The sequence below is a fragment of the Poecilia reticulata genome, linkage group LG16, assembly GCF_000633615.1.
Source record: "Poecilia reticulata strain Guanapo linkage group LG16, Guppy_female_1.0+MT, whole genome shotgun sequence".
In the NCBI taxonomy this organism is placed as follows: domain Eukaryota; kingdom Metazoa; phylum Chordata; class Actinopteri; order Cyprinodontiformes; family Poeciliidae; genus Poecilia; species Poecilia reticulata.
The window spans coordinates 24,059,575-24,087,284 of record NC_024346.1 but is presented as its reverse complement, the minus strand read 5'-3'; the positions used below and the strand labels follow the sequence as shown (position 1 = coordinate 24,087,284).

The following is a 27,710-nucleotide window of genomic DNA, read 5'->3' as shown; positions in this document are numbered from 1 at the left end:
ATAAATGACTCCAAAACATGAACATCCAAAGAAAAGCCAGACTAAATGAATAAAGTATGTCATGTTGGGACTGCTGGCTGATGTTTTCCATCCCGGCGCAGCAGAAGTTTGTTGTTAGGAACCTCAAATTGTATCAGATTTTGTGAATGAAACGACTCGGTCCACATCTTGTTAGGGCTAATGGTTTCACTTTGCTGTCAAATACCAGATCTCAGAAGAGATGATTCATGATTTGCGCGTGCGCACGCACACACAGCATATGTCCGTGCACACACACGCATGCGCGTGCTTCCTTACAGAAACACTAGTCCGACAGAGCATGATTGCACTGCATGGTATACTGTTTATATAAACAGTATGTGGGAATGCAAACAAACTGCCTGGCTGGGTCGGTCTTCCTCTCTCTGCAAACAAGGTTTAGGGAACTGATATTCTCCCGAGTGCGCTTCCCAAAGCTCTCGGTTTCAAAGTTACTGCTCTTAACAAAAACTTCTCAATTCAACACCCTTTTCAAATGAGCACGCTTACGATTAACTGAACGCATAACACAGAAAATGTTTTACGTTTGCTGATTGCTACAGAGGCAGACTGGTTTATAATTCAGCTTGAAACGAGCCATGGCTGAAGTACATGTACTTTGACAGCGGAGTTGAAAGGCGCAGCGCTCGTTAAAGTCCTTTTAAAAACATGATGTCGGACGTTTCAAGTGTGGGTTACAGTTCCTCAGTGACTCCTGATGTCTGAAGAAATTGCGTCCCCTCATGTTTCTGACCAGTAACAAGTTAACAGTGTGAATGTAAAGATGATCTGACATCACAACTATAGAGTTGTTCATAACGTCGCTGCCTGTTGGCTCTAGAAGAGGTCACGGCTCTTACCGTCATGAAAAAAATAGGATGTCTTTAAATGTCTGTTTTTTGTTTTTTTTTATGTTTGTTCAGCTTTTTTATTAAATTAAATTTTATTAATACAAAATTGGACAGAAAGATAATTACCATCAATTTAAAATAAAAAATCCTGCAGAACAACAACATAACTAATGTTATTCAGCTTCATATTTAATTGAAAGATGTGTACAATGAGCAAACATCTGTCTGGGTTAGGTTACCATGCCTACAGCCTGGAGCTCTGTTTCCATACGTGACCCGTTATGTAACATTGATCCCCAAGGATAAAATGACTGAGCAGTGTTTCTAACACTTAAGCAACAAAGTGCAGTTTTAGCATTTGTCTACATTTCTTTTTATTCTGCTCCTGTATATAACTGCAATATTAATGGAGGAATATGTTTTGTTCAGTTCAATGGCTTTCCCTCCTTCATTTACCATAAATATGACATTTAAGAAAAAAGTTTTTATTTTTATTTTTTAGCTTTGATGTTTTTTATTCTAATACCTAAATATTCAAACAAAACAGAATTATGAAAGCAAATCAATCTGTTGTCATTTAACTGTACAAAAGTTGGGAAAAATGTCTTTCTTGATTCTGAACATTAAGTTGCTAAATAAGATGGATAAAACATGTGAATTAATTCTAATAGCATCAGGCACATAATCTTACAAGCAGGTGATTTTTGATTTTGCAAACTAATTTAAAGATTCACAGAATCCTTGCAGAGTTAGACAAATGTTATTCAGCACAACCCAGGGCAAAAATCACCTTTATTGTTAAGGATACGACCTAACCTCTTAATCAACATTATTTTATTTTTGATATATGCCAAATGTTGTGAAGTGATTCATCTTTTGTTCTTACAGCAGAAGCTGCATAGACTGCCATCGGTGACCTCATGTATCAACACTTGTAGACTGTGTCAGATTATGGAAATGGGGCGTCAAGCCACCTGTGTATTAGTACAAAAAAAAATACAAAAATATGACAGCAGTGAAAAAATCTTCTGTTTCACACATTCAGTAAAGATCTGAATGTGTAAAGATCTCACTTGGTGGACGTTTTTGTAGGACACAGGTCTGATTTCTTCCACAAGGTAGAAAGTGACTCTTCCTGGTATCCATGCAGAGTTTGGATTATGTTTAACCCCAGCTCTCAAGTCTAAGAGGATGGAGGGTAAAATGACACTCAGACTTCCATCCAAACCAGTTTAAAGTTTAAAGTAACCGTAGAATGAAATGCCGGTTTTGGGTTTCTGTCCCCTTTGTTTATGAGCACATGCTGTGATTTGCATTATAAGGCTATCTGTTTTTATTGCAGAGCTGTTTCAGAGCCTGAAGATCTGCCTGGGTACGTGCTTCAGACACCCGTATTTAATTTTTTACTTGATTCTTGTTTTATCTTTCAACATTTTTTCTTTTACTATTTTTTTACTTACTCTGACTGCCCAAGTGGATGTAAAATGTCCTGAAAATGGGTTTCAACTGACGCATCACTGGCGTGAGTCGTCCCGTAGAAAATGGCTCCTTTTAGTACCTGAAACTATCTGGAAGAAAAAAAAAAGAATCGCTAAATGGGATAAAATTGTGAAGAAGCAAAATAAACAAACAGATTATATTAACTTAATATTAATTACGTTAATAATGCAATGAATTCTACTACATGACATCAGCATATTTAAATTGAGCAGACAAAAAATACATGTCGTGTACACACTTGCACTCTTTATGTATTTGGGTTTTTATGCATGGATTAAAACAAACACACAGACATGGAAGCACACTGCTAATAGACAAACATGTAATATTCTTAAAAATAATTTCACAAATTATTTACAGGAATGTTAAGTTCCTGCAAATAACTTTTTTGGATTTAAAACATTGGAAAACACCAGTTTTGAACCAGAAATTGTGTAGACTATGAAGGTGCTCAGTTTATCAAATTAAGAATCCCTTCAAAGTACAATGTCGCTAATTTTAGTTTTATTATTACACCGAGAAATTAGGGAGTTAGAGAAATATTCTGAGTATCAAATCCAACATTAATCTGTCACTTCTGTCAAAGAAATCTGCTTGTACTGTTAAGAAACTGATTCATTATTGGGCGAATTCTCCCTTGCTTGGCTCCAGCTGGCGAGCAGCAACTCGAATACAGAAAAAATATAGATTTCCTACAAATTAAATGCATAAATGTAACATTTTTAATATGTAAACACATCAACCAACATCTCAAGGATGCACTTTTTGAGTTTAGCAAATCCTATTAAATTATAATCTTACTGCTTACCTTGAGGAATAAGTAAAGGGAGATATTCCTATAATTATGTCACTGTTGCATATAATATCTAAATGATCTTTTATGTATATTAGTCTGTAGAAACATGGAATACTGGAACCTGGTAAAGTATGAATCTGTAAGTCAGACCTTAAAGAAGAATACAAATTGGTTCTGGCCTCATCATAAATCTCTGTTTTAACAAAGTGAACAAATAACCTCAAACTCAGTAAAAATTACAACAAAAATAATTAAAGCATCAGCTCGACTTGAACTTTTCTACGCAAGAACTTTTGATTGTTCTGGAAAATATGTAAAAACAAATACTCCAACACAGTCACGCGACAACAATAAAAGAATGACTTGTTTATTATAGGTGGTAGTTATAAAATAAAAAAAAACATGTTTATCTGAATTCTGAAGGAGTAAAAAAAAATGCTGGAAAGTTTGTGAGGGGTGTCAAAACTGGCAACAGCTTTCTGTTATTGCAGCACTTCCTGGTTAATGGTGTATGAAGAGACTTTGATCCCCATTCAGAGCCTCAAGCCACCATCACTGCGAAGCAGGAAGTCCAGAAATATGTTGTGGCCAGCAAATGACTTGCTATTTATCAAAAATACTCTTTGTATTGTGGTTATCTACAAAATGGGTTGAAATTAGCCCCTATGGTCTGCCCAAGCACATTCGCTGTGAATAAATTAAACATTAAGGACATAGAAGACTGACCAAGTGTTTTGATCTCTTTTTTTTTTTGGGTAGGGGAGAGGATAATTTCTTTTATTTTTCTGCGTCGGAACTTACTGTTAGAGCTTTTGAATTACAATTTGATTTACGTCGCTGATAAAACACCAACAGCAGCTGTGAGCAAGCTGCTCCTTTCTGAGAAACTCCAAAACGGAGAAAGCCTTTACAACTCCTTCCATTACCTTTTAGCTGGAATACGGCATGAGATGCCATCTGTGGCGCATAAATGTCTTTTTAAAAAGCGCGTTCCTTCACTTCGACTGCAGCATCAACATGAAAGTGGAGAGAAGACGAAACTCTGGAAAACCAAAGTAGACAAACTAATTAGATACATTTCAATCAGTAAAGGTTTTTGGAAATACTTGGGTGCAAATATAAAAAAAACAAAAAAAAACTGCATTAAATGTGGATAGATTGAATTTAAATTAATTTCACACCACTGGCATTCTGAGTATGAGTATCAGTGGATCTAAGCAACTGTTGCAAGTTTGACTTTTCATGCTTAAGCTATTTTTCCATAAGAGCATTAATGCCTTATCAGGCTGCTTATCATCCGCTGTCGGTATGCGCAGCTGGAACATTATAGTCACACTTAAATTAACCTCTTGACAAGCACGGACGCATTTGCACTTCAAACTCTGCGGTCTCCAATGGAAAAACTGAGGTGGAATAAAAACACACCAGCTCCAATGTACAATATTTTTTTCAATAGTAAATATGATGTGTCTTGCCCAGGGCTCAGGCTCTTTCATTTCAGCCCGCTGCCAAACGACAAAAGCCAGGGTAAATGAACACAAACCGTAAAACCATGTGCCATTTAACTGGACTTAACATCCTGGCCGAGCACCAGGCGTCCATTATTATTTATTAATTTAGTTTTAATTCGACAAATGCCTTGCAGATGTTTTGCATGCCTCATGCGTCGGTGGTGATGCCTAACGCTCTGAACTCCGCCACCCCGCTCTCTTCCACTTAGCAGCGGTAAGGAAGAATGCTGCCGCGGCGTTGCCTGTTTCAGTTTATTTTCAGGTGCATGTCCGTCTGAAATTCCTTCGACATCTGCAGTCGTGCGACTCAGAATTTGTAACAACCATGATTAATTCTGTGGAGTTTTTTTTTTAAATATATATTCCTGTGTGTATTTCACTTTTATTTCAGACTAGGAAGAAAAGGTTAAACAGATAAACGAATAAGCCACAGTGCTGTGAGTAATGATACATTTTCAACATTTTCACATTTTGTTCTGGTACATGCTAATGATGAGATATAAAAAAAACGTTGCATATATTTGTATTCATCCCTTTCTGCCTGATACCCCTTAAGAAAGTCCAGTTAAACACATTTCCTTGTTCCACATGGGTGTGATTCTGGCTCGGTACTTAACTCAATGTTTTGTTAGGGAACATTACTGAGTCAACATCATAACGAAGAGGAAGAAACTCAGAAAGCTGGAAGGAAGATGAGGGAAAAAATTGCAAAAAAAAAAAAAAAGGATAATTTTTAACTATATATTCTTTTAATCATTTGTTATGATAAAATGTAATCTGTTACATTACAAAATACAAGCTAGAATAATTATGGATATATTTAGACATAGTAAACTCAGATAAAATGGAAAATTAATTAACCTATGTTTATTTTTATTTGATTTAATAATGAGAGTCCATCTGAAAGTATGTGAGTTTATGGGGTAGAAGTTTATAAGTTCTCATTGTGTGTGATTTTACACTTCTGTCATGTTTGGAAAAAAATAAAATAATTATTTACTTTGCTCATCTTTCTGAACGGCTGCCATTTATCAGCATCACACGCACAAAATGGTCAATCGCCAGAATGGCTTCATGATTGATTGTCCTACGAGCTCTCTGAGTTGTGCACAATTCATAAATGAACCTGGTTGAGTGATTTTACCTGAACGGTGCTTGGTAATAGTTTTTTTTCCACAACAATTTGATAGATGACAGGCATTTTCTCAACCTAGATGAAAGAACCACTGACAACGTTCATTATATTTCAATCAAGCTTTCATGAAAGGAGAAATCGCAGCGTACAGCTCCTGCGAGCCATTCACTGCGGGTTCTGTCGACCTTTAGTTAGAGCTCGTCTTTTATTAGCAGGGAAGGAAGAGACAAAAAGGAAAAGCAAGTTTTGTCTCTGGGGGTCAAACTAATGTTTGGGAATAGTTTGGGAACTCCTGCTTTAGACCAAATTATATACATATTATTAGACTAAATTACAACTGAGAATCTGTGGCACAACTCGACAATATGCCGTTCACATGCAATTTTAATCCAGTCAACTCAGCTTGAGTCTGGAAAGAGAAACTGACAGAAACTCCAGCCTCTTGATAGCTGCTAGAAACATTTCCAAAATGACCATGGTCAACTTTAAAACTTCAAAAACAAACTTATCAGCAAAAGAATTGGAAAACACGTTTTTCCAGTCCCAATTAGCAGTTACTTCTAGAAGCTCATCGTTGCCATAATGTTTCTTCCAAAAAAAAAAAAAAAAAAAGACTACTTTAAAGTTACACACAGCTGTGCCGGCATATGCAGCAGATTGTGATCATAACAAGTCGCCCTGACCACATTAATACCCTCCGGCAGAAGTGACACCGCAACAGTGCACACCACTTGTGCTCATAGAGACCTTTCTATTTTCTCCAAAAGCAGAAGACCACTTCTGTAACGGAGGCTCTTTGAAGTCTTTAATTAGTTTTTAATGGTACAAAGAGAGGTAGACTTTAAGCCCATACATGTGTGGTTTTATGGTAATTTGCCTTTCAGTAGCCTGTTGCTATATTAAGCCACACCAGATGCATGCAAACCACAGTCTCTCTCTCTGTTTTTTTGTTTTTTTCATGGAGCTTGCTAATAATAGCAATAAACAGGTGCTTTGAAATATTTTCTCTTTGTGAGGCAGACACTGACATGTATTTTCCTCACGCCACTGCAGTTACTGCCTCATTATGGTGCATGACAAATAAAAGGTTTGGTACGACCAGAGGCCTTTAGTGAGGTGACTGATGGTGAATGTGTTGTCATGCTTTGTATACGCAGTTTGCATGATGGGAGCGCCCACTGTGACTCAATGTCATGACATACATTATGTTTATGTTTAATGTGGTGGATGTGGGTTTTGTTCCCCTTGTACCCAGATGCATGTCCACCGGTCTGCCAGTAGACCCTTCGATCTCACCAGAAATTGTTGGCTCCGGTGGTTGGCGGTCATTCTGCCACGGCACAGAAAAATGTGACTTGAAAGACTTGATAGAACTGCAGGCCACGACACACCTAAACTATGTCTTCAGATATGTCCCGACCTTTGTGAGGTTGCGTTTACTTTGGGTATAATTCAGCTGTAAATTCAGGGACAACATTTATATCTTGCAGCTTATGCTAAAGATTGAATTAAATTGAATGCACCTAAAAATATTCTTTGGTTCTTGTGTAGTCTGCAACTCATCCTCTGTTAATTCAAACCAAGCAGCTTCGGTCTACATTGGCATGGTAGCTATGCAATGGTAAAACAGAGCCTTATGGGTAAAATTTGTGTTGGACATCTCACATTTAAACCCCATCAGCGGCTTTAGATGCCTCATCAGCTGAAGTTCAGTGATCTCTACTACAACTCTTCCAATATATGCTGATGTATTTTTTATTTCTAACTCATTAGTTGTGTGACGTACCTTTTTTGCTACTCATTGCTTTTATCTTATTTGCTTTATCTGGTGTTTCATGGTGGTCATGATGATAGCGATGATCTGTGTTGGTAGGAAGGGTGAATATTAAAAAAAAGGTGAAGGTTAGGATTATGTTCCTCAGTAAACTCTGTATGATGTGATTGTAGAATGTTTCCCCTTTGTTTTAAACAACAAGAAAATATTGTAATATAACAAAAAATACGACAAAGAAACAAGCCAGGTCAACACCCATTTGAATAGCTAATGTTTTTTCACATGCTTAACAATGAATAAATGGTCCTGAACCATCAGAGTTGTTTCTCCATGATGGACAGGGAACATGTTCAGTTTGTACATTACTTCTTGCCTTCTCACAACCGTAGATGAGCACTAACGTTCCTATAACCTTACACCAGGTTAAGCACATTGTGATGGCAAATAATACACATTTGTAACTGAACGTCCAGCCCTAATTCTGTTGTTTGTCTCCTGCATTGTAAGAAACGGCAGATGGTCCATATTATGTCCCGCTGCTTGCCTGTTGATCACAGGACTCTGCTCCAGAAAACCCTAAACCAGCGCAACACAAACAAACAGGAGAAATCCAATTTTAGTTCCCAGAATTCTCATAGCAGCTGCAGAATCGATGAAATAAAAGCTGTAAAATTAGGACAAACAAAAGCCCGGCTCATGTGTCCACTGAATGGCTCCAGATAAGCGCAGATGCTGGTGAGGTCTCCTGTCGAGCTTTTTTTCTACCACCAAAGCTTGTCCTGTGTTTATACGTGCCAAGCTTTGAGGGTGGTTGCAGCGGCTTTGGGCTCATTCTGTTGTTTTCCCTATGCAGTGGCATGGCCTTAGCCACGTTTGATGGTTGATTGAACATGAAAACACTCGGCCACATTCGGTAAGGAAGCCGTGAAACTGCCTGCCTGCTTGCCTTCCTCCGTGTACTTGGGGTCGAGACTGACACTAGTCTACAGACGGGTAATCTCCTGGATCTCGGCACTTTAAATTAAAGACGTCATGCTGACAGCTAGAAGGGAGGCGCTGAGTGGTAAATGGACAATCGTCAGGCGACATCTTTAGGTTTCTCATGTTAAGCACCTTTTGTGATCAGTCACTTCTTCCAGTTTAGAGAAACCTTCTCTTTTATAACCAGTTCGTGCGGCATGGGCAGGGGGAGTTAGAAGGGGCAAAATGAGCGCTAAAGTCAGTTGTCCTAGCTTGAGTTTGTTTTGCATTGTTTGTATACCACTGAGAGGTTGGTGCACCTTGTTTTGAGGAGAAGAATCCTGTTAGCATGGGGAGCAAGTCACCTGACTGGGATGAATAGTCACGTGACCGTCTCTTGCACAATTTCTGTTTCCAGTTTATCCATGGTTACTTATGAGCATGAACACATCAAGCCTGTCCCCAATGTTCAAATGTAGAATGCAAAAACAAATTAAAAACAGCTCAAAGAAAGGGATAAAGCATGAGCAATAAGAAAAAAACAGGAGGTTGTTGCTGCTTTGGTGGATGATAGTTTGGAATTAGGTTCTGTTTATTTCTATTTAGTTTATCGTACAGCCTGTACAACCCAACAACAGAAGTGTTTTCTCATTTTCTGATTCAGACGATGTTAGTTCGTTAATGTATAAGCTGACATATCTACAGGATACAGTTGTTGATTCTTTTTCCATCTCTAACGAACAAGATTTTAGAGGGATCTTACCAAAAATTCACGTGATTCTAATCAGAACGTCAGTCCTCATAATTTTACTACAGTGTACACAAGTACCGAAAGGGGAAAAAAAATATCACCTTTGATTCGACTGTAACTCTAACCAGACCTCCAGCTTTGACTCTGTTGCCAGACTAAACTCCTCTTTTCCAGCCAGCTGTTTTGGGAATATTCTTACACCCCAGGGATGACCCCCACGATTTATAAAAACGAAGTATAGCTTCAAATTGCACCCAAATGACAGTGATGTAGGCCTGTAGGAGAAACCTGTTTGTTTTCTCCGTTTCTTTTTCTATACATTGAAATTGTTTGCAGAATTTGGAAGAAAAAAAAATTGGATGAAGTTCAGAGATATACTGTAGTGTGTTGCAGTAAGGAATGCAGTAACTCGTATGTGCATGTGAACCTGTCCAAGCTGTCAGTATCTGAAATCTCAGGGATTTTTTTTTACACTCAAGTCCCACAAATGCAGAATCTGGCAAAAAGAAACGTTGAATTAAAGAAAAGTTATCATCACACATGTTTTAATCTGAGCATTTTGTCATTTCATTTCATTTAGTTTAAATCAAAATTTTAAGTGCGCCGCCACACTTAACGATGGCTACATGGTTGTAAAGCTCTGGCTAAACATGTCAGAATATGCCGGGTTTCCTGCTAACGTTCAGAGTTATTATATTTCGGCAACGGTTCCCATCAGTTACTGTGGGCTCTGCAGAGCCTCAGTGTGAATAGTGTGAAGAGCTGAACCATTAAAATCTCTCGAATAAGCCGAAAAGCTGGCTCCAGTAATGCATTACACGCTAGATCGGTTCAGAAAAACTGTAAATATTTCCTCTAATATTTCTCTGGCTAGCAGGCGTTCTCTTTTTGGCCAAAGGTTCGTGTTCTGCTGTAAACATGTATCTGAGTACAGCTATATTTTTGTTTGAGGCTTGTGTTGCTCCCGTGTAGAACCCCACTTTGGCCCTTTCGTGATGAGCTGTAGTAAGATGGATGATTCCCTGAAAACGACAATTTCCTGGTCTAATCCCAGCCGGAGGGCAAAAGTGGGGCGATCCAGCAGTGTGTAGGTGTGTGTGTTGGGTTCTGTTCGTCCCTTCAGGTGTAGCATAAAATCTATGCTTGTAGCTTTTAGCAATAAGGGTATGAATGTACAGTAGCCAACAGTACTTGAGATACTGAGGACTGAAAACTCAAACAACATGAAAATGTGAAATCGCTTCTAAAAATGTACACACCTTCATTAAAAAGGTCATCATGAAAATATGCTGGCATAAATGATTCCAATGAGGATTTTAGTTTTTGGACCTAAAAGACATTGCTCTTTTATTAAAAGTATGCACCCCCCAATTCACTCAGGGACCTAAAGAGTCACCATGTATGCAGTTCATCATTTGGACATCTTTGATAAAGAAGCAAAGAAAATCTTAATGCTTGTGTTTTGTGCATTAAATAGAAAAGGCAGTCTACGTAGTTACAGGATAACCTCACGCAAACACAAAGACACTGAAGTCACAACATTTATGTTTTACTGTGCATGTAAAAAAAAAAACATTTTTTATGCAACATTGATTTCTCATCACTTATTTTTTTCCTCAGAAAAATGATTGTCCTAATATAAAAATTCACATGGAGCTTGTGTCATTCTCCCTCACTCGTTTCACCAAGTCAAAAAAGAATGCATCTTTTTAGTCAGTCAGATTCTAAGTCCCACAACATCATAATCATGCAGCATTGCTAACAGATGTCAGTGCCACTTAATCCTTCTACAGCATGTGTTATCAATACTCTCATTAGTAAAACTCTTACGGTCTCTTTGGTTGTCTATTAGGCAGCAACTGGAGAGTTTTGGCGTTTCTGGATTTTTCACTGAGGGTTTTCTGACTAAAAAGAACTTAACACGTGTTGTTGTCATTCATGGCTCCCCTCTGTTAATGGAGTCTGAGCTGTTTCAAAGGTGCACAAACTGGTGCTTACGTATGAGAGCACCAGTGTTACCCTTAGGCCTGTACACCTGTTCATAACTATCACAGGTTTTTTTTTTTTTTTGGGGGGGGGGGGGTTCCCCAGCTTCTTTTATCTGTTGCAAATGTAGCTTGGATGACTTCACTCCACTGTTCAGAGACTTCTGCTGCATTAACATCAACTTCTTTGGTTTTGGCTTTTTTTTTTCTCTCCTGCAGATGTGACTACTGGTTTGGACCATCATGCTGTAAGTAAAGATTTTATAAAACATGTAAAAATTAAACCAATTCTGGTTTCTGTATTTAAATATACATGCTGCATAAAACTTTAACTTGTGCGTAAACAGAGGTCGCAAAATGCAGCAATGGGGTTTCAAAAAGATTACCCACTGACGAGGGATTCCAAGCTATTCCCACAATTCTCGGGACATTAAAAGCATACGCAGGCTTGCATATAAATGTATGTGCATGGTCTTGTTACTCCTGAGAGACGTTATCTTATTCATGAGTCTCCAGGAAACCCCATCTTCCCTTGTGTGGCTTTTACTATTACTTAATACCCGCTAATAAACAATTTATGCCACTTAACTGAGGGTAATGCATTATATCCTGACACACGGTTGAGTAACTACCTTGACTTTTCTCCCTCTGCTCCTCCAGTTGTGGAAAACAAAGTATTTGGCATTCAGCCACGCTGAATACTGAGGCCCATTATCTTCTGCAATCCCTCTAAAGAAGCTTTCAAACAAAGGAAGTTCACCTCTCTCTTGTTGACCAGGTATTGTGTATTGAATAACTGATCAGCATGCTAATGAAATATGAATACTAATGCAACTTGGACACAGTTGCGGTTCAGGGAAGCTCTAGGCATAATCATCTCCACATTTTGTGCAAACCATTGCAGTTTAAAAAGAAGAAAAAAAAGTAAAAAACACACACAAGACCTCAAGATGTGTCATTTATTGCACATTTAAAAAAAAAGATTCAGTAAACACACTTTAGATATAGATGTACTAAAGAGATGGTTAAAAACAACAAAAATTAAAGTGAAATGTGGAAGTACTAACACAAGTAGTTTCCTCAACTGAGACAGAAGGATGTCAAATCAAAAAGGAAAAACACTGAATGCTAACTGCTAGTAAGATATTTGTTTTTGTTCTCATCAATCCGCTTTACGTCTGTAAAAAGTGACGTGAACTTTTGGGTTTTGCGTCATGCTGTTTGTTGTGCTGATGCGTTCCTGTGCTTTTACAGACCTTGTTGTCCAGGTTGACGATCAGCTGACGGGGCATAAAAATGCATCCTCTTATAAAAGTGTGTACTGATAAAATTCACTTATATAGCCTTGCATCAACACATATAAACACTTTCAGTTAAAGTGTTTATAAACCAGCTAAATGTCAGGGTTCTTCTCACTTCATCCACCGTGAAAATGCATTTGCTATTCACAGGTTTGCAAAAAAACTATTGTTTGAAAAAGTTGCAGAAGATTGATGACATAGCATATGGAGTACCTGAATTAGGTATGAATTCCTAACCACTATGAAAGGAATAGTGTAAGAAGGAAAAGAATGACATGCAGAGATTTACTGTGTAGATTTTCTGCATAGTGCTGATGTTGATGCTGTAAGATATCTACTGCACTACCATGATTATGCACTGATGGCAGAGTGTTGCTGTCATTTTTTTAAAGGAGAAAGTGGCATACACCCCCTTGTGACAAAAGGAAACTGCAGTTTAATAAACTTAAATTCAGCATTGAGTTGCTGTTTCTGCTCCATTTCTGTGTGCCTCTGTTCTGGCTAAGTTGATTCAAATGATTGCATAATTCAAGGAGCAGGGTTGGGAATCACTGCTCTAATAAAGGCTGTGTCCGCTGAATAATTTTTATAATTGAACACGTTGATGGCTATGTAAAACTTTAAAATGAATGGAAGCAGCAAAAAGTCAAACTTTTCAATGCATAGCCCGTGCTCTACTTGTGAGGGTTCAGCTGCAGTGCAGTAATGCAGCTTGTTGTTGGGAAATAGAAATTGGATCAATGTTTGGCTTATGGAATTACTAATGATTATGAATGATAATTCATTATTAAATTATTAATAGAGTTAAGAGTTTCTTTACCTGGAATCATTAACTAAACATGCCAGCTTCTAATAAAGTAATGAATGCAACTAGGGGCGTGCCGATCGATCGGCCACCTATCATAATCGGATGATTATGGATGAAAATTGAAGCACGTGGGGTGAAGCAGGTCAAAATGCATCAACACGATTAATCTAATATAGCATAAAAGCAATGCCATACGTGACAGAGTTTGGCTATATCGAGGCTCACTGTAGTAAAAAAAAAGACATGGAGGATCAGATAGCAGGTAAAGCAGCGCACAGMTACAAACACTCACCCGGATTATTAGCATGACGGTCAGAAAGCTAAACAAATAACCCGCAAAATTATTTAAGTCTTCAAGCTGCGATGTAAGACGCAGGTTCTGCTCTCGCTGTTGAACCGCTGCTCCGCGCTACAGGTAGTAATATTTCACAGATGGAGCGCCACTTCTGCTCCACCTGGTAGTGACTCTCACACCGAACCTCTGCTTAAAGCTGCAGCATCTAACTTAAAAAAATTAATTTTACACACATATTAAAACTTTCGCTATCCTAAACATGACAGATAATCTCTGAAAAATAATCGATCTGTAAGATTATTTGTTCTGCATAATTACTCCGCTCAGTCATAGACAGCCACTCAGAACTAGCAGTAATCAGCTAGCCGCCATGCTATCAGGAAGTTTTCATTCAGTAACTCAGGATTGTTTATTGTAATGGATCCTGTATTTGCCTTTGAATGTAAAGTTTTCTACTTGAATTTTTTGGCAATGTTGAGAGGTTTTATTTTGACTCTTTGCATTATTTAGCCTCTTCAGAGCCTTCATATGTTTTCAGTCTGTTAAAGATAGTATTACCGATAGCAGTACAATTTGTACAATGCCTGTTTTGTTTTTTTCTTGGACAAAGTTATTTAAAACAAGTTTTTGTCTAAATTAAGGTGAATTCATGGTTCCTTTTTCCACATAATGTAACCGGTGGTGCTTTTGATTTTAAAAAATCAAAAAAATTATGTTATTCGGTATCGGTGATCGGCCCGTAATCAGCCCTTATGGTTGATCGGAATCAGCAGGAAAGAACCTGATCGGCACATCTCTAAATGCAACTCTAGCGGACACCTGACACTCCTGACAGAGACGCACTTCTCTCCAATAAAGTCCAAGAATGAACAAAACACTTTAACTTTACAGTCAAAATATTCTGTCACTGTTAAACTACCGACATCCCACCAGCTACTGAGAAAAAAAATCAATAGCGAGTAAAAGATCAAGTCAACTAATTAAGGAAGTGTGATGAAATGAAACAGACTTCTGTAAAATAGTTTCAAGGCTGATTAATAGTAGAATGTTGGAAACAACAATGCTGCAAATTATCAATTCATCAGAAGACCAGCTTGACTCCAGCAGCAACAAGCTGTGGGGTGACGGGGGAAGAGGTGGAGGGGCGGGGGGCAGTCGGGTATGCGTTTGTGGAAAAATCTGGGATTACAAATACAATGGACCATATAACTCAAAACACTTGTTTCAGCCAAGGGTTAGAAGTCAGAGAAATTAAAACGTGACCCTGGGTTCTCCACTGTACAGAATGGAGGGAGTGTGTGTAAGGAAAAGAAACAGAGAGAGATAAAAGGATATGAACGCACAACTTGGTTTTGGCACATTACTCAAACTCCGCTTTGGATGCAATCATTTCAAACACGTGGCAACATAATGCATGAAATGACACATAATGACAGAACATTCAGGAAAAATGGCTTCAAGATCAAATGATTGTCGGGTGCTGTGGTGGTGCAGGGGCAAAGCACGACCCACGTATTGAGGCCTTAGTCCTCATGGCAGTGGTTGCAGGTTTGATTCCCGGCCTGGCGACATTTGCCGCATGTCTTCCCCTTCTCTAATTATCCTCTTTCCTGTCAAATCACTTTCAAATAAAGGCCACTAGAGCCAACAAAACCTATTAATTAATTGTCAAATGTTAGAAAACAAGAATGCAGCGAATTCAGCAATCAAGAAATGACAAAGAACAATAATACAACATGCAATCTTGAGCGAGACGCATTAATCCAACAAATAAAAATATGAGTAACAGTCTCAAATCTGAAGTAATTAATTTTTAATTCAATACTTGTCTAACATAACTCTAGAGATCTGGAGTTATGTCAAGTAGGGGTAAAAAAAAACAAAAAAAAAAACAACAAATACACCAGCAAACACTCTCACGTCATGAAGAAAACAAATGATTCTCTCTGGTGCAGTCCTTTCATGTGCAAACACACACATGCACCCCTCTGAGTGCCTTCAGGTTCATGTTGGCCTCCAGAAGAAACTGTATCTGACAACAGAGGTCATGTGACCTGGGGAGTCAGCCTCTGATAGCACTACTGTCAGCTCTAATTGGGCAGCGGGGAATTGATGCAGAAACCCCCGTTTCTCTTTAAATGTGTTTGTGTGTGCTTAGACTGATTGCTTTGCGTTTCCTAAAAAGAAGGTTCATGTGGGATTTGACAGTGGAATAAGATAAGTTAGTTATTGGTAAGCCAGCCATTTTTATCAGTGACTGAGATAAAGTCTTCAATCCGACTCAAGTTCATTGAAGGCTAAATATTCTACGCTTCACCAGTAGAGGGCAGTAATTGTAAAACAACGCAAACCAATGCTGGAACCTTTTTAAACTAAAACATGAATTACGTTTGCTGTTTGAGGGAGCTTGGAAAGGTCGATTTCAGAGGAATTCATGTTTGTTTTCTTTAGCTGTGAGCTTTCATTTATTATCTGTGTGTTTTTTTTTATTATTTGGAAAAAGAACGGACTGCGACAGACTAAACAGAGTGAGACTTGAGCACCTTAAGGCATGAAACAAAACAGGTGGATTAAGGAGGAATCAGCTGCGACGAGGCTGAGAACTGGCTGTGCAAGACACTCAAGGAATCTGATTAAAATGCAACATCTGTTTTCACTTCAGATAATTTCATTATTATTCCTGTTCATGTTTATTCCTCCTCTTCAGATTAGTATTTGCAGTTTCTCCTAATAACATTATTTCTTTAGCTATGCTGCAGCAAACAAACTGAACACTGAATATTCTGATGGACTTGCTGATATATGGAAGTCTAATGATGATCAGAAACAACTGTAAAACATCAAAAACCACCCTCTGTCATAACATAGAAATTATTTAAAGGTGCAAAAAAGTAATATTTAATGTGATGATACTGTGTTCATTCACACCCAATTATTTAAATTGGAAAACGTTAAACAGCTTAAACTGATGTCAGAGGCTAAACATAAATCTTAAAGGATATATATATATATATATATGTCATTATTACTTTTTGCAACTGCTCCCTTTTTTTCTATTAAAAAGTATTTCCCTCATGTTTTCTTTTTGTCACACCTCAACCTTTGAAATCATTTAACAAATGTTTTTGTAATGTAAAGATAACCTGGGAAAACACAAACAGTGGTTTGGAAATAATGACTTTATGTACTTGGAGAAAAAAACAATCAAAACCAATGTGGCATGACGAAAAAAATCTAACTCCACTTCAACTTAATAACTGGTTGTGCTACTTTTGGTGGCAACATTAACAATGGATTTTGATGAAAGGCAGCAAGTTCTTTTTTCTTTTTAAGTCGCTATGAGGGAATTGTGGTCCGCTGTTCTTTGCAGAACATCAGATTCTTGCTGATGGTTTTGTGCTAAAGAACAGAATTTGTTCTGTCAGTTTTGACAAGTTGTGTAGATTCTGCAAAAAATAAAACCTAGATCATCACACCTCTTGGTATACCATTCTTTTTATTAAATGTTGTTAGTTTTACAGCAGATGTAACAGGACAGACTTAAGACTCAGTTTTGTCACTCTTGTCTTCGTCATTGCCTACGATGACTCCTGTCTTTAAAGTGGGCGTGGGCTGGAGTTAGCTGCTGACTCAGAGCACCTGGGTCAATGTTCCCGGCTGACTTAAACCTGGCTGCTCCTCAGTTTTTTAATGCCTTTGTTATGTTTTGGCCTGTTTTAGGTTTGAACACACTTGCCATAGTTATAATTCTCTTTTTAGTGAAACCTAAAGACAATCTAATAAAGCAGCTTTAAAATCTGTCTCCTTTTTTATCATGACAAGAGTTGAGTTGTGACAGTATTCAAAAGAATCCCTTTTTGCTAAGAGGGGGAAAATAAAAGGCTATGTTCTTCCTTTCTCATAAAAAAGACATGAAAGAAAGATACAGCAGGGTGTCACGCTAATGACACTTTAATATCTGAGCTCAACATAAGAGCTTCCACAGATTTGGGGACTTTGTGAGACAAAGGTACTGCTGTAAAGGCATTTTCTATCATTAATAGAGAACTATGTTAGGCTCCTGATAAATTTACAAACAAAATTGCACTCAGATATTTAAAGTTTCCAAATTGTTTAATCGTCTCTTTGATGTACTTAGTAGGCATGTTAAATATTTCATATTTACAATACACTTGTCACAAATGAGTCGTTGAAGAACGCATACCACCAGAGACAGGAGGATGGCACTAAGCTGGGAGTAGTACAAAAGATTCAACAGAACCACAACAGAAATTCAAAAGTATGATTCAGAAGCAGATGTACCCAGGGCAGGACACAGCAGGAAAGATGAGCAGATGGACAAACACGAAGGGGGAAAGTAGGAACATATCTACATGCTAACTGACTAACGAGACACAGCAGGAAACAGTAAAGACAGTCAGTGGGTCAGAGCAGCAGGGACAAAACACCAGATGTACAAAGACTGCTACAAATGAACAAAATAGGGAATGTTGGTAGGACCTTTATGAATGCAACAAGTAAAACAACACAACCAATCCGTAGATTGGACTTTTGGCACAAAAGTAACAACCGAGCGGTTGGTGAGAGGCAGGGTATGTCCTGGAGACGATGCCCGTCTACGAGACATCATTAACTTTGATAAAACCTAAAAAGATACATCACTCAACATTTCCTCCCAATTATTGCTCCAAACCTATATTTTATTTCTAAAGTCAATCTACATCCATCCCACATCCCTGAACTTTTAGGTTTTCCACCATCTACAGCCCATACCGTACCCTCCCTCTCTCAACATTCACAGCCCCTAAGGTCTCTCTATACATCTAAGAGCCACATGGAAGGTCTGTTTCAGATCTCCACATGCTCAGTCCTCTGTTTGTTTTGCTTGTTTGAGGACCCCACAATGTAGTTTGTAGTGCCTAGGACCCACAGAGAGCAGATTTAATTAGATAAGGGGAATGGTGGTAGGAGCTGGATAATTGAAATTGGACATGGGGCTTTCACAGGGGAGGTGGCAGGTTCCTGGCACTGCGTGTGCTCGGCGCAAACAATGCGCTTCACACTGTGAGGAGCAATGAGAAAGTTAAGGGGAAAAGGGGGGTGAGAAGGAAGAATGGAGATAACATACTTAACTCCGGTAGTCACTATAGGGTTTATGTGACTATTATCCTTTTAGTGCCACGCCTATGAATACCAACCCTTAGTTCCTAATGTTAATCTTAGAACAGACAATGAACATCTGAACAATGAGAGCAACTTCCTGTTAAAACTTTAGCTCAAACTTTAGCAAACATTTAATTTACATTTCTGCTTGCTATTTTAGGAAATGGCTTTTAAAGTTTACATAAAAACACATTATCTGGGGAGTTATATTTGGGAGACTGTAAATTTGCTACATATATTAAACTGATTCTAAGTACATCTTCTGACTCTGAAGGAGCAGAAGGTCTTTTATTCAACATATTTACATCCATACAACAAAGAGAGGAGTTTGCTAAATTCACCAGCAACTTTATCAGAAAGCTACTTAAGTTTAAACAAAGCATCAGATTGATTGGAGACGCTGGTCAAGAAACGTGGCGTCAGGTGCCGTTATATCTGTTACTCCTTTGAGCAAACGGATTTATCAATATATTCTGTATCCATTGATGCAAGTAAAAAAATGACTTATTTTTTGTTCCATACAATTTTGTCTTCTTGCTGCTTACTGCTATGAAACTCTCTTTTATTGTAATAAAAAGCTGTGTTTTTGCTGCTCGGCTACATAAAATGTATCTGAAGAAAGATCCTTCAGTGCTGTTTTCAATTGTCTGAAGACTTCTTTCACTTAGATAAAGAGGGAAAGTGTGTACCTTATACTGAAACACTAGATTTCATTCCTGTGTCTCTAATGACTAGAATGTAGTTGTCCTTGGAGAGTCTGTTCTTTTTCATTTAGCTCTCCCCCTCGTCGTATACTTGACATGCTTATTGTATGCATATTTCCAGCTTGCGGATGATTTAAATGGTTACATACTTCCCATAGCAGTTCTTGCTCTTTTTGTGGCATCTGGTCAGGTTTTCAGTTTATATTTCTTTTTCCTGACGTGTGTATGTTGGCAAACGGAAGCATTTTGCATTCCTTTTCTCAGTCCCAATCAAGTGGAAAGTACAGATAAAAGAGCCAGGGCATGGGCTGAATCAAAGTCGAAGGGCTGCTCTATTCCAAATTCAAAATTTAGCTCAAGCCTTTCAATTGACTGTGCTTCAAAACAGCTTAGTCCTTTTGAAATTCTATATGAATACCAGGCCAGGATATGATAAAATCCTATTGTGATGTGACAATCTATGTTTTTTTTCCCTCCAACTATCAATTTTGTCTCTCTTTCAGTCGTTCTCTTTCCATTTTAGTCTTTGCAGAAATGTATTCCTTTGTAATGTTCTCCGTGGCATGTCATCAAAACCATTACTGTTGACATCTGCAGTGGGACATTTGTTTGCTTTAACCAAATCCATGGTTAGATGATTCTTTGGGCTAACACCTGGTTTTTACCTGACGCATATGGTGGCGTAAATGTTCTGCTGTGCGGTTCAGAAATGAACGTCTTCAGAATCAGCGCGACTGTTAAAGACAATGTCAGGCCTTTAGCAAAGCATTTCCACTGTTCTTTTTTCAGGGTGGGATGATTATACAACAACTTCAATAAGGTTTTCATTTGGGTGTTGGGCGAAGCATTCCCAAGCTCTTGAAATTAGCCTGCTTTTAATCATTCTAAAACTGATTTTCATATGTGCTGCAATGATGTCCCAGTTTCAGTCCTCTATCTATACTATTTTTGTAATTATTGAACACCCAAACCCTTTTTGTTGCACATTAAATAGACTTTTTGCAACTTATTAATCAGTCAAACCTATAAAAACCCAACAGTTGTTTCTTGAAACTAACAAGTATAAATAACTATGAATTCTGCCAAGAGAAATAGTCAGGCTGAATCAGAAGCTTACAAAAAGCATGTTTTTGATGCTACAGAACATTCAGCTAAATATAAGTGGGGTAATACCTATTTTCTTGAGCCTGTAGGTATTATTCTGACACATACAGAAAATCCAAAATAAACTAAAGTTTGCTTTATGTCCAAGTTGAGAGCATGGGGTCACATTTTACCAGTTCAGTCTCTTCCACATTCCTGGTCCGGAGCGTCTTCAGAAAAGGTTTTTACAGTAACATCAATTCCAGCGTCTGCACATAAAAAAAAGCTGGTTGTACACAAACCTTTAAATTTAGTGTGGGAACCGAACCTTTTTGGCATGCCAAATGCCAAAAGGTTGTTTTCATTTTGTGGCAGATGTGACTTTTGGAAAGGAATCTGCCATCATGCTTCCGTGCATGACCATCAGCAGAGTGATTCAGCCGGGTTTCATTAGGAAACACAAGCTGTCCCTGAGAGTCATTAGGACCATCAGCGAGTCCAACTGCCAGGTGGAGGAAGTTTTGATCTTTTTGTTTGGGATTCCTGAAGGATGTAATCGTTTTTCCTTTATTTTTCGTTTCTCTTTTTTTTTTATAACGAGGACTATCCTGTGGCAATGTGCGCAGCAAAGATTAAGCAGTAGTGATAGACTGCAGATAAAATGGCAGGAGTGATTGTTCCAAAAAGACCAAGGCCATCCCTAAATTGTTACTGACAGCCCATGTGGTTTTTATGTCAGTCTACGGAACAATTCACCTCACTGAACCACCACTGTTGGGATCTGCTGCTTCTTGTTAATCGTTCTCAGCCAAGCTTATGGGTAAGAGAAAGCAGAAATTGTCAAACGACATAATCCTTCATTCACACTTAAACGTTCTTGCTTTATTTTTGATTTGATCAAAGAGGCAGTATAGCAGGCTGCGGTTGTGACTCGTCAGCTTCAGATTGGGTTTGCAATGCAAATGAACTTCTAAATCTTTTAGCTTTTCTTACCCGTGTCTGCCTCACGGGTAAGAGATATCCAAACAAGTCTTTCGCCTTTTTAGCCAAAAAAGTTTTGTGAAGAGTCTTGATCAGCACATCCTTCGTTTTTCATCCAATTCAATTCAGTTCATTTTGACTGCGCCAATTCATAACATGTCACCTTAAGCCGCTTCACAAAAACAGTCAGTCGTACGTCCCAAATGATCCGAGCAAGAGCGACATGAAAAGCTCCTTTTGACAGGAAGAAACCCCCCTGGCAGAACTAGGTTTTGTACCAGCGGCCATCTGCCACACCATTTCTCTCTCTAGCGGCATGCTTGTGGGTTTATTTTGGCTCAATTTACCCAGAATGCCCTGCACTGTCGTCCACTTCCTGCTTGCTTTTGGAGCAATCTCCGGGTTGCATCCACATACGCATCCGAACAGTGTAAGAGTTCACTTCAACCGAACCAAAATCTATATCATTAGCATGACCAGAGTCCAGTTCTTTGGTCCGCACTAGAGTTTGATTGCACACTCACACCTCCCCAAACAAACCGGACTTTCTAGGCAAACGAAGAAAGAGTTTGATTAAAGCGGCCTACCCAAAGGTAATTATTTCTGACTCTAAACCATTTTCTCAGATAATTCCACTTTCCTTGTTTGCTCTTTTAGAGATTAAACTTGTATTCAGCACTAATACCACAGGTTCCTGGAAGAGGACAGACTCTGAAAAATACAACACAGACGTATCACTTTTCTGCTGTCCGACATCACAGACTAGTTGTTCTCTATGAGCTGTCCTCTCTGTTTATCTTTACAGAATCCAGATGAATTCTTGCTGAAAAGTCGGTGGCCAAACATCTGCGCACTGGCACCGAGCAGTGACAAGTCTGCTGCAGACCGGTAAAGTGTACGGAAAACACAGAGGCAACTTGACACAAACACAGGGGGACGAAAATGCTTAGATCAACCTTTCTGAGACACAGTACATAGTCGGACACACAATGTTCCCTGAAACGAGCACTTGTGCCTGCTTAGTAGGTGCTCAATCAATCGGCTCTTAAAAGGTTTAATGGTTTGGTAAGCCTGCAAGAATATTTCTTGCATGAAATATTCTTGAAACATGGACCTGAAAAACTTAATGAGGTCAGAAAGCCCACAGAAAGCAGGAAGGTTATCACTTAATTTCCAGGACACAGATGGGATTGTTCTGGCTGTGATGCTGTTCCAGTTGGCAAGCCTTCCCCTGGACATAATATCACATTAAGACTCCCTCCCCCATCACATTTTTCTTTTCAAACCATGCTTTTCTTTTATGATCCATATATCTCTATGACTGTAGCTGTTTTCCGCGCTCAGGATGACACCGAACACCTGCTTTGCGTGTGCTTTGTTACGCTCCTTTCCAACATAAAGATTGTCTCCACTTTGAAAAAGTCAAGGCCGCTGAAGGACACTCTGTGATAGCGGTGATGTTAACCAAACTCAAGTCCTCTTCTTTTCATGATAGCGCCGTCTTTTTTCCAGGAAACACTTCCTTTCTTTATACCTATTGGCTGCAGAAAAACACATCATGCCAAGAAACCAGACTTGAAGATTACTCCGATTATAGGCTAAGATTGCTTGAGGCAAAACATTGGAGGCGATATTTAAAGTCTGCTGCCCAGTCGTATCGTTAACAGGAAATAGGAGCATTGATCTGACGGCAGTGCTTTGGTTTCCTCAAACACAAACAGCAGGTCTGTGTTTGAGTGGAGCAACGGGAATTGGCTGATGCTCTCTGGGGATAAAATCAGCTCTGTCATAGACCAAGGTCCATGTTTATCTTTGGGCTTTGGAAGATGTTGATGTTGGCTGTGCAAGAGAACCACTTGTTTAAAAAATTATTTTTGAGGGACACTGAAAAAGGAGAAAGAGAAAGCGAGAGGCTAAGCAGATGGGAGAGAGGGAAAACAGTGTAATTGGTGTGTGTGGAAGTGGGAATAAATGTCTGTGTGTGTGTGAGGGGTGGCGGGCTTATTCCTCACCAGAAACAGCATTTATATTGGATTTTAAAGAGTAAAAAGTGCTTTCCATCATCCACCTCTAACCATTGTCAGTACTCGGCTTGGCCTTGTAGGATCCAGAGGTCACTGGAGCGGGAGGCGGGGTAATATCCCTGGACAGTCCGTCACGGGGCAACACCGCGACACAGAACAAACAATCATGATTGTTCACAGTCACACATAAGGGCAATTTCAAAGTAACCTAACAGTTATGTCTTTTAGCTTTGGGAGGAAGTCAGAGTACCTGGAGAGACCCACAAATGCACTGGGAGAGCATGCCGACTCCAGAAAGACCACACACGGAGATTTGGATATGATGTCTGGGTTCCCCTGTTGGACCTTTTTGTCTCTCTGAATCAAATCTGCTCAAGTGAAAGATTTGAGTAAGTATGGATTTGAGATTATCTGATGACTGAACTGTCGCTGGGTGCCAAACAATTAACACAATCCGACTTACTCTTCTGCTTCAAACGGTAGTAATTGTTACACAACTTTTGGGTTTAGGCCCTGAAACAGCAGTCACTACCGTGACCCAGCTCTGGCCCGGTTGTTACCTGCACTTGGAAAAACACACTGGCAATAATTACACTTGCAGTAGGACTGTGAGAGATGTGTTTGGGTCAGAAAGACAAACAGAACTAATGTTTGTCTTTTTAAGAAGCATTAGTCATGTTTGGTCAACCACGTGTTGACAGCAGCCTCGGTGCAGCACGGCATGACAACTAGGACTTTGCAGAATGTGCTGGCAAAATATGAATTGAAAAAATATGAGAACGTTTCAGTAAAACAGAACGCAGAGGGTTTTTTTTTTTTGTTTTTTTTGACCGCAGTGACACTGTTTATGGTGGGAAAACTTGTATTTACAGAGAAAAAGAGTTATTCACATCCCCCGTTTCCAAGGGAGTGCTTTTGCCATTACACGCTCAAGAAAAGATTACCGTTTGCAGCGATATGAGGAGACATTAATGGGGCTGTTTTCTGAATTAATCTAGCAAGCTTTCATGGTAACACACATCATGCAGGAATTCAACTTCTTTTCTGACCATTGAAGACATGAGTTGTGGGGTGTAAAGATACAGTCGGATGACAAGACGGGATGAAACCAGATGCTGGTTTCACCAGACGACTGGACATTTTAGCATTGGTTTTAGAAAAGTATGTCCCCACATTTCAAAAATCATGAACAGTATCCTAAAGCACATACCACTCCATCAACAATAATTTAGTTCTGATTCATATTATATTTAATTTGTTTTAAAGAATAAATTGAGTGTGAATCATCTAGTTCAGGTTCGATCAGTCCGAGTGTTTTGAACTGGATGAGATCAAATTCAGTCCAGACTCATTCAAATTGTGAAATACCACGTTAGCTTAGATAAACGAGAAGTTATCAAGGGTTTTCACTGAGAACAATCAATTAATCTGTTCATTCTTTGTGTTCAGTCTGATGCAACAGTAAAATTTTTTATTATGTCAATGAAAAAGTCAAACTGTGGAAGTTGGAGTCGATCCAGTTAAGGTTATTGGCTCTGTCACTTTTCTTTAAAAATATAAAATAAAATACCTATAAACTGATCAGCCATTAGCATCCAACTAACATTAAGTGCCCATAAAATAAAATATACATATATAAATTAGCCACTGATGGTCATGTGATCTAAAATTACTTAATATGCTCAAATTGATTATTATTTTTTTTATTTTTTAAACTGAGGCAAGCTGTGTAAAATGCGTCTGGTCGGGAGGTGACTAGTTGAAGTTTGTTGGCAGATTGATGGCAACTGTGCGAGCATGCAGGCTTTTAGACAACATAAGTCCATTAAAGCACAGCGAGTGATAAGATCAGTTCAAGGAAAGATCACAATGAGCCAGATTGTTAAATTCAGGAAAGATGAGGCAATCGGGTAAAATAAGGCTTGACACAATTAGATACGGAAATGTCTGCCAGCCGATTGACTTAAGAGAAGAAAGGCATTATGTAAGGCTAATAACAGCAAAAAGAGTGTACAAATATTGCAAAACTAAAAATGAACAGAAGACGAATAAAAACAGGGAATATAAGAAATTATGTTGGAAAAAAAAATACTATTAACCTAATTCTCTGGAACCAAACCTGAAAAGATTTGGAAAGTGGTTGTAATGAAGAGATGTGCAGTGGGATTAGGTCAGATTATTTACAGGCTGATTATCGCTCTGGTTACTGGCTGCTAGAAAATTTAAAAATCCAATATTTTTCCGATCAGAAAACATTGATGGCACTTTTTGAAAGTAGAAGCTGCTACTGAAGAAATTAAACTTCATGTCACAGAGACTATTTTCCATATCGGTGAAATGTTTAACTGAAGTCAGCAGGAGGAGAGTTAGAGACCGTACTTCACAAGACATTTTGAAACATATCCACGGTTCACCAATTGAGAGAGTGAGGCTTTCTGCAGATAACAGGAAGGCTGAAGAGAGACTTTTCACCTCTTTATGTCATGTAACGTTCTGGATTTGGAAATGTTGGCAGTATTTTCAGAATCTCCGAAAAGCTTTAAACTTTCAAGGAAATACAGAAAAAGGAAGGAAATGCAGCATTATTGTCTAATATTAGATCATAAGGGCAGTTAAAATCTTTCTACTATTACTTTGTTTTAAATTAGTAAGACCTGTTCTACAGTGATTTTACCGTTTCAATAAAAAGCTAATTATCTCTAAACATCGAATTTCAGCCCCTAAAGGGAAACCAGAATCAGCTAAAAAGTGACATTGGAAAAGGTCCACATCATTCTGATTGCTGCAGCACCAGTTAGTCTTCTAATATAACCACCGTTCACGTTTCCCCTATGAACAGCGCCCAGATTCTCTGGCCTACACTCTATGAAATGCTTCACAATGAGGAATAAGTGTGTTAATTGGCAACAGCATATGGGGTAAATAGAGTGCGTAACTGAGCACAACAACAAGGCTAAGATATCTACAGCTAAGATCTAACTAAGATCTAAATGCAGTCCAACTTTAACCTTATACTAAAACAAGGAAGGAAAAATGGTAAGGTTGAAAACGTACCAGTTTAATAAACCGTACTGGTCAGTAGTAAACCAAGGGCAATACACATGAAGAGAGCACAGTTAGCTTTCAGCATTTAGCACTTAGTGCAACCGCGCTGTCTCAGAACTGTACAAAACAACCCTTTAAACAGGATACATACATAAAAATAATCAAACAAGGCTAAATGTATCAACCACACTATTCAGTCTCTTGAATTAGTAAAGCAGTCAGTTAGCTTTACAAATGTTGCAGGTCTGAAGGGACCCAGTTAGCATTCGTTCTCGGAATAGCAGTTCCAAAGATGGCGGCTCCCAGAACAACTACAAGGAATGGGTTACTCACCCCACCATGGATTACCAGTTTTGAACGAACAGCAATTAAACGGCTCCAACTCCAGTCCAACAGTCCTTTCCGGCTCACGAGCGTGGTTTGGGTCTGCAGCTCGAAAATCCAAGCAAGACATTGAGCGTGGTCCGGTTCTGTGGCTCCAAAGAACAGGCAAAACGTTCAGCTGCTACGTACTGGCAGTTGGTCGGCAGCCGTTCATGGATGAGTTTGGATCTACACTGCTGTGGACTGTTATTTTTTTAGCTAACCAGTTGGCTAAGGGTTATACTGATATTTGCTAAATCTTAATGCTAACATTTTAAAAAGCCAAAGTTGTGACTTTTATCATTTTCTGAACATGTTTGGGGAAAGTGTGCTGCCAAAGAACTAAGAAATAACCAGTCACACTACTTGCACGCATTCACATGACATGCAACTACCCCAAACACACAACTCACACACACACACACACACACACGCACCCCCCACGTGCGCGCACACACACGCACACTGACCCACAGACACACATTAAGGCGCTCCTTCCCATCTGTGGCCCATGAAATAAAGGTGCTGATGAGCAGCCTCTATCAGCAGATGCCATCTTGGTCTTGTCATCAGTGGCTTGCATGGTCACAGAGAGAGGGGCTTGTGGCTTCACCTTTCAAAGAGTTTCTGCAAGCTGCTACCTCCCCTTAAAATTCCTACGC

The 27,710-nt window shown here is 38.9% G+C and overlaps 1 long non-coding RNA gene across 1 annotated transcript; it reads right to left on the bottom strand.

Moving 5' to 3' along the window:
* Window positions 1-1,945: 1,945 nt before the first annotated feature.
* LOC103478330 (uncharacterized) lies at window positions 1,946-27,192 on the bottom strand. Its single transcript, XR_535788.1, has 4 exons — window positions 27,019-27,192; window positions 4,092-4,207; window positions 2,330-2,437; window positions 1,946-2,052 (listed from the first exon to the last, which is right to left on the bottom strand). It is a non-coding gene; the product is annotated as an uncharacterized LOC103478330 (long non-coding RNA).
* Window positions 27,193-27,710: the final 518 nt, after the last annotated feature.